General features: G+C 45.0%; 1 long non-coding RNA gene across 1 annotated transcript; it reads left to right on the top strand.

Annotated features, from left to right (window-relative positions):
* Positions 1-2461: 2461 nt before the first annotated feature.
* On the top strand, positions 2462-3197 carry LOC135099781 (uncharacterized). The gene is made up of 2 exons (XR_010268373.1): positions 2462-2629; positions 2702-3197. It is a non-coding gene; the product is annotated as an uncharacterized LOC135099781 (long non-coding RNA).
* Positions 3198-6837: the final 3640 nt, after the last annotated feature.

Genomic DNA, 6837 nt, shown 5'->3' with positions numbered 1-6837 from the left:
GTACTATGGTCTCTCTCTCTCTCTCTCTCTCTCTCTCTCTCTCTCTCTCTCTCTCTCTCTCTCTCTCTCTCTCTCTCTCTTTGAGGCACTAACGTTGTTACACAGACACACACACACACACACACACACACACACACACACACACACACAAATCCACAAACTTAACACGGCTCCACCTCAGTTTCACAGCAGCAGGAGGGCTCAATGCGTAGGAAAAGTAGGTCTGTGACAACTTTTCTTTATATAGCAACAATTACGTCTATTTAAGGAGCTGGTGGCGAGGCTGGCAGTCCTTAGTGGTCAGCTCGTGCATTAGTGGTGTCACTGATACTGTGGGTGATTGAGAGAGTTACCGCTAAGAACTGCCATTAAATTTAGATGGTCAGGGGGACACGGGACAGCAGGTTAAGTTTGAGGACAAAGTTAGAGAGACGAGACTGAGGTGGTTTAGATACAGAAGGAAAGGCGAGATGGATCTGGTTTGGCGATGTGCTGAGGAGAGATACAGGAAATGAACCTAACAGGCAAGGAGAAGAGAAGAAAACCAAAGCGAAGGGATGACTTGAAGGAAAACATGGGAGTGATGGGTATAAATTCAAATCAGTTTATTTTCCCACAATGTGATCGTTATGACACTTGTTGGTAGACGCAGAACTGAGGTTACAAATATAACATTAAAAACTAATAATAAAACGTTAATAAAAATTCAAAACAATACCAATAATGAAACTTTACTGAAATCAAATCAAGACCCAGGCATAAAAAGGAACAGAAGAGATAGACACACGTGATCCGCTCTGGTGGCTCCTCAAACAAATGGCCCAAAGAAGAAGGTACGAGTGATTTCTACGTTGTCTTCTGCAATGTGAGGAAGGAAGAGTTATGTGAGGCAAGTGCATGTATTAATGGTAATGGTGTTTTCTTTTTTTATCACTTATGTGCGAAGAAGGCTGTCCTCAAGAAAAAAAGAACCTGAGAAAATAAGGGAGAACCTGAGAAGCAATAAGGACAATCAAGGACAACAAATAAAAAAGGTCCTGTTAATTGCTGACAAAAAAAAAAAAATACAAACGGGTTTTTCAGTTTTAGCTCCGCAAGAAGTCATGATGATCCTTAAGCTTATGATCACTGCCACTCCTCAGTCTTAGTGAAATGGTTTGGTGGAAGTTTAAAATATAAATTTGAAAGGCACCACTGACAGAAAAAGAAGTAACAGTAGTTCAAGTCTTTAAGTCCATCTTGATATATGTCTCAATAAAACCGTGAACGTTTCTTTGTATAAAATAACGTCGTTGTAAAGAATAAAATATATTGAGAGAGAGAGAGAGAGAGAGAGAGAGAGAGAGAGAGAGAGAGAGAGAGAGAGAGAGAGAGAGAGAGAGAGAGAGAGAGAGAGAGAGAGAGAGAGAGAGAGAGGTAATAACCGATATATCGAGAAAGCTATGGGTGTTAGACAGGGGAATAAAAACAGATGTCGTAATGAGACAGATGTGGCAGGTGCGTTAATGGAAACGTGAACAGACGAGGCTACCGAAGAGGACTACAGGATGAGAGGATTACGGCACACGTAGTCAGGATTGGGTCTTTATTGGGTGTGCTGGTGAGACTCAGGGATAAAGGGAGCGTGTTGGTATGAGTGAGGCACTGAGGGGCTGGTGGTACTGGCGGCACTGTTTATATCCTCGTGACTTCCAGGTGTCGATGGCTGGTGATGGTGAAGAGTACTGGAGAGTTACACTGTGATTTTTCTTTAAAACAACTTTTTTTTTCTGTATTTTTTTTTTTTTATTGTTTCATGTTTTAGAATTTTGCTAGTATTTATAATGGTAACGATGAAAATACAGTGAAGTAAAACATCACGTGTAGTCTGCGGGTAGCACAATGAATGGATAAATAATCTTCCAGGGATAACTGTAGATGAATGCGATGGACTAGTAATCACGTTGTTAATGCCGAGTCATTAATGAATATTAAAAGAAGATTAGACATGTTCATAAATGAGGGTGATAGGTGGAGACAGGGTGGGAAGTTTCATGCAGGGTGTTACGCCAGCACTCCTCCAGCAAGGCAGGAGGCGAGGGTGGACTGTAAATGGCGCACAGACACAAAACTGAATGAATTCTATCTCTAGTTCAACACCCTCTCCAATCCTTGTTATTTTAGTAAGACTTTCAGGAGATAAGACAACTAACGTGATTTTTAGTATAGTTGAATGCATAAAGAACACTTACACCTAATTCTGAACCTAATACAGGAATAAAGCACGATCACCATTATTCGTGATTCACGCAGTCACGCCTAAATTCGATATCACTAAAGCTCCATAAATTCAACTTTGTTAAAATAGATTTCAGCCAATATTTATAATCCAGTCAGAATACGTACATAATATAATATCCTAAATAGCTAAAGAAAAAAAAAATTGCCAGACACTAATTACACTTGAGTAAACTTGGTGTAAGAAGTTGAAGTGGGCGCGCCTGCGAGAGGCTCACAGACTAGTCAGCGAGTCCCGCCAAAACGAGTCTTAAGGCCCTGGAGGTTTGTTGTTGTGGGAATTTTGGCGGGAGAGGCGAGCGAGAGAGAGACAGGGTGCAGAGTAGTGGTGGATTTGCCATTTGATTTGCAGGTATGTTATTGGGATTTGTTGTATTCTTTCATGGTGAAACAGTGTACATTGGGGGACATTATTGGGAGATAGGGTGGTGATTTGTACGCTTGGTTGGCAGGAGTTTGGTCTTGGCAGTGTGCTGTGGGACGTCAGTGAGGTGGCACCGTAGCAGATACTGTGAACTAGGAGGCTGCAGTGAGGAACTTGCTGTCCCTGGCTGCTATGGTGTTAGTACCGCCGTGCATGGAGGAAAAGCTGCAGTACTTCAGGGTAGTGGTAGTGGCGTACCTTCAGCGCGTTGGGTCGGTGTGCGGTTGGGCCTATAGGGTGTGAGGGTCCTGGGGGTACTGGTTAGGGTGGGACTGTCAGTGGCATATAACATTTCTTGTGTTGATGCGTGAAGTGTTTATTTCTCCTGTTTATTTGTATGTGGATTTACCCATTTTCTCATGGGATCAGGTATTTTGGAGTGCCAGCAGTGTGGCCTCTAAGAGTGTTAAGCACTCATATTTTATTTGTTTTCTTTATTATGTACTCATTTGTGTTTTCTTTATTATGTATTCAATCATTAAATTTTTAAATTGTGGCCCAGGTTTCTGTGAACCTAAGCAGGAGGTTTAAATTAATCAGTGGGTTCTTGTGGTGAGTGCTTGGTGAGCCTAATTAAGGTAGGTTAACTGTGCCCTAGTTTTGCACTCATTATAATTGGTATTAGAGCGTAGTTTTATGCCCTTTTGGGGAAATTGTTTCAAACTCCTGCTTGGGTCCAGTGCTTTTGGCAAAATCCACTTAAGTGTTAGTGTGGCACTACTCCTGCACAATGGAGGATTTGTTGTGTTTGGGTGATGTTGATGGCCAAGGTGTAGCTGGGGTTAAAGTTGAGTGTAAGGAGGAGAGCAGGGAGGTGGAAGTTACCCCAGAGGTAGTTGATAACTTAATCAGTACCAGTGCTCAGTTATCCCAAGCAGTGGCACAACTGTGTAATAAGTTTGACCAAATGGGGCACATGCAAAACATGGTGTGGTCACGTCCTGTCCCCACTATTGGAAAATTCTCTGGTAGGGTACGGAGGGCCAGTGAGTTGGATGACTGGGTAGAGGATGTCACAGAGAAAATAAAGCAGCTGGGATTACAGGGCTCTGAGGGAGTGTCATACCTGTGTGGGTTCTTGGAAGGCCCAGCCCGTCGAAGGGTCCGCAACAGTACTGTGAAGACTGTGTCTGACCTTTTTGATTGTTTGAGGTCTGCTTTTGGACCAGAACTGAATTATACAGACTTAGAAAAACAGCTGCATGCTCGGGTTCAACAGCCAGGTGAAGGAGTGTGGGAATTTGCTGATTCTCTGGGTGTTATTGTGGATAAAATGTACAAAGTGAGAGACAAGGGAGATAAAGAACGGCAATGGCTGCTAACTACATGGTTCTGTAGGAATTTGAGAGACAGAAAAGTAGGAGTGAAGTTGGGAAAATGGTGGGAAAAGCACCAGCCTGTGAAGTGGGAGGACATGGTTCAGCGAGCAGCAGACCAAGTGAGTGAGGCTGAGCGGATTGTGAAGGAAGAAGCAGAGTTAGTGAGTGGGAAAAAGCCAGAGAGAGTTGTGAGGAGTACCCTTTCTTCACCATCTTGCTCCTTGTGTGGACAACATGGACACTTGGGATATCAGTGTGAACGGTTCAAGGAGTTGGTGTCCAAGACAGCGGGAAACGGGAGTCCTTGAGAACAAGGGGCCAGCTCTCAAGGCCTGACGACAGGGCCCCCACTACAGCTCAGATAAGGAGTGTGACTAATGTGACCGAGGAACGGAATGATGTAAAAAGAGGGAAAGTTAAGTTGTTTGGAAAGACTCTGAGGATAGATGCATTGGTGAATGGTATACCTGTAAGTGCTATGGCTGATTCTGGTGCTGAGGTCAGTCTGGTGACAGAGGAATGGTACAAACAGCACCTCCTCCCCAAGCAAGCTGTGATCTATGGGATGGACATTCGGATTACAGATGCAAATGGGAGGGAAATTCCCTGTTTGGGTTATGTGAAGGTGAATGTGGAAATTGAGGGAAAAAGTGTTAAAGACTGTGGACTTTTTGTGAAAGGTGGTGGTGGGGAGAGTGGTGTGGTGCAGGGCACTACATTGCCAGTGTTGTTTGGGATGAATGTGTTGAAGGGAGCCGTGCACCTGGGGCTAACTGAGAAGTGGGGCAGGTGTGTCCGTGCCATTGAGGCAAAATTGAGGGTGACACAACAGCCTCTGGGGTTTGCTGTAATTCAGCAGCAACAGGATTTAGTAATCCCGGCTGGTACCAGAAGAATAATGAGAGTGTTTGTGGAAAGTTTACAGGAAGTAGATGTAGATAGTGTGGTGTTGGAGCCCTTAGTGCCTGGTGAGGGCTACTGGGTGCCTGAAGGTTTGTGTATATTTCCCAGTTATACCAGAGTGGTTAAGGGTGAAGGATGGCTGTCAGTGGGTAACCTGGGACAAGCAGATGTGCAATTCAGGCCACAGTGGAAGGTAGCCAAAGTTTCTCATGGAAGGGAGGTTACTGTGGGAAGAGCTCACACACACACAGTAGCTCAGACTGCACCTCCTTCAGTGGTTAAGGAGTTCAAGGACAGACTAGGGGTGCAGGTGGATGAGAGTCAGCTTGATTCAGCACAGTTGGAGAGACTGGATGGATTGATCCATGAGTACGGAGATGTGTTTGCTGAAAACGAGCAGGATTTGGGATGTGCTACTGGAGTGGAGCATGAAATTCACCTCAATAGTGCAGTGCCCATTCGCCTTCCATACAGACATATTCCTCCCCCATGTATCACTGAGGTTAAAGCTCATGTAAAGGGACTGTTGGAACAGGGAGTGATAGAGGAGAGTGTGAGCCCATATGCAGCCCCAATAGTGATGGTGAGGAAGAAAGATGGTTCGCTGCGACTTTGTGTTGATTATCGAAGGCTGAACGAGGTGACAGTGAAAGATGCCTTCCCATTACCAAGGGTACAAGACACACTAGATGCATTAGCCGGGGCACAGTATTTTTCTTCTTTTGATTTAGCTGCAGGTTATCATCAGATTCTTGTGCGGGCAGAAGACCGGCCCAAGACTGCTTTTGTAACACCATTTGGCCATTATCAATATGTGCGCTGTCCTATGGGGTTATCCAATAGCCCAGCAACATTCCAAAGGTTTATGGAGTATGTGTTTAGCGATCAGGTTTTTGTGACTCTTTTGGTGTATCTGGATGATTTGTTGGTGTTTGCTCGGAGTGTGGATGAGCATCTGGATAGACTGGAGGGAATGTTGAAGCTTTTGAGGAAACATGGGCTGAAGCTGAAACCTTCCAAATGCCACATACTAAAGCCCCAGGTTAGGTACCTTGGATTTATCATTTCTAAGGAGGGAATTAATACAGACCCAGAGAAAATACGGGCTGTACAGGAGTGGCCAGTTCCGCGCACTGTTAGGGAGGTCAGGGCATTTGTCGCATTCTGCTCCTTTTACAGAAGGTTTGTGAAAAATTTTGCGAAGGTGGCTGCTCCGTTGCATGCTTTGATGAGTGGTGATTCTAAGGCAGCAGTGAGTGATTATTCGGGGAAGGATGAGGCCAGAGCATTTGCCTTGTTGAAAGAGAAGTTAAGTCAGGCTCCAGTGTTGAAAAGTGCAGATTACAGCAAGCAGTTTGTGGTGGAGACAGATGCTAGCTTTGAAGGACTGTGAGCAGTTTTATCTCAGGAGCATGATGGGGGGTTGCATCCGGTGGCTTTTGCAAGTAGAGGTCTCAGAAAGTCAGAGCGGAACATGAGCAATTACAGCTCTAGGAAGTTGGAGCTGTTGGCTCTGAAGTGGGCTGTGACAGAGCAGTTTAAGCACTATCTGGTGGATGGACATTTTATAGTGCTGACGGATAATAATCTATTGGCACATTTGAACTCTGCCAAGCTTGGGGCAGTGGAGAGTAGGTGGCTGGGTGACTTGGGAAGGTTTGATTTTGAGGTGAAATACCGGCCAGGGAAGGAGAATGGTAATGCGGATGGATTGTCGAGGAGGCCCCAGGAATTGATTGAGGGAGGGGAGGAAGAGAAGGAGATATGGGAAACCAGTCCTAACTCCTCGGTGAAAGGGGTGGCTGTGATGCAGGTATGGCGTGGTGCCAGTAAGGAGCAGCTTAGGGATATGCAACAGTCTTGTCCAGTTGTAGGGAAGTTGTGGAGACAAATGATTGGTAGAGTGAGGCCAGC

This window comes from Scylla paramamosain, chromosome 4 (assembly GCF_035594125.1).
Source record: "Scylla paramamosain isolate STU-SP2022 chromosome 4, ASM3559412v1, whole genome shotgun sequence".
NCBI classification, from domain to species: Eukaryota; Metazoa; Arthropoda; class Malacostraca; order Decapoda; family Portunidae; genus Scylla; species Scylla paramamosain.
This window is presented reverse-complemented; position numbering and strand designations above follow the sequence as displayed.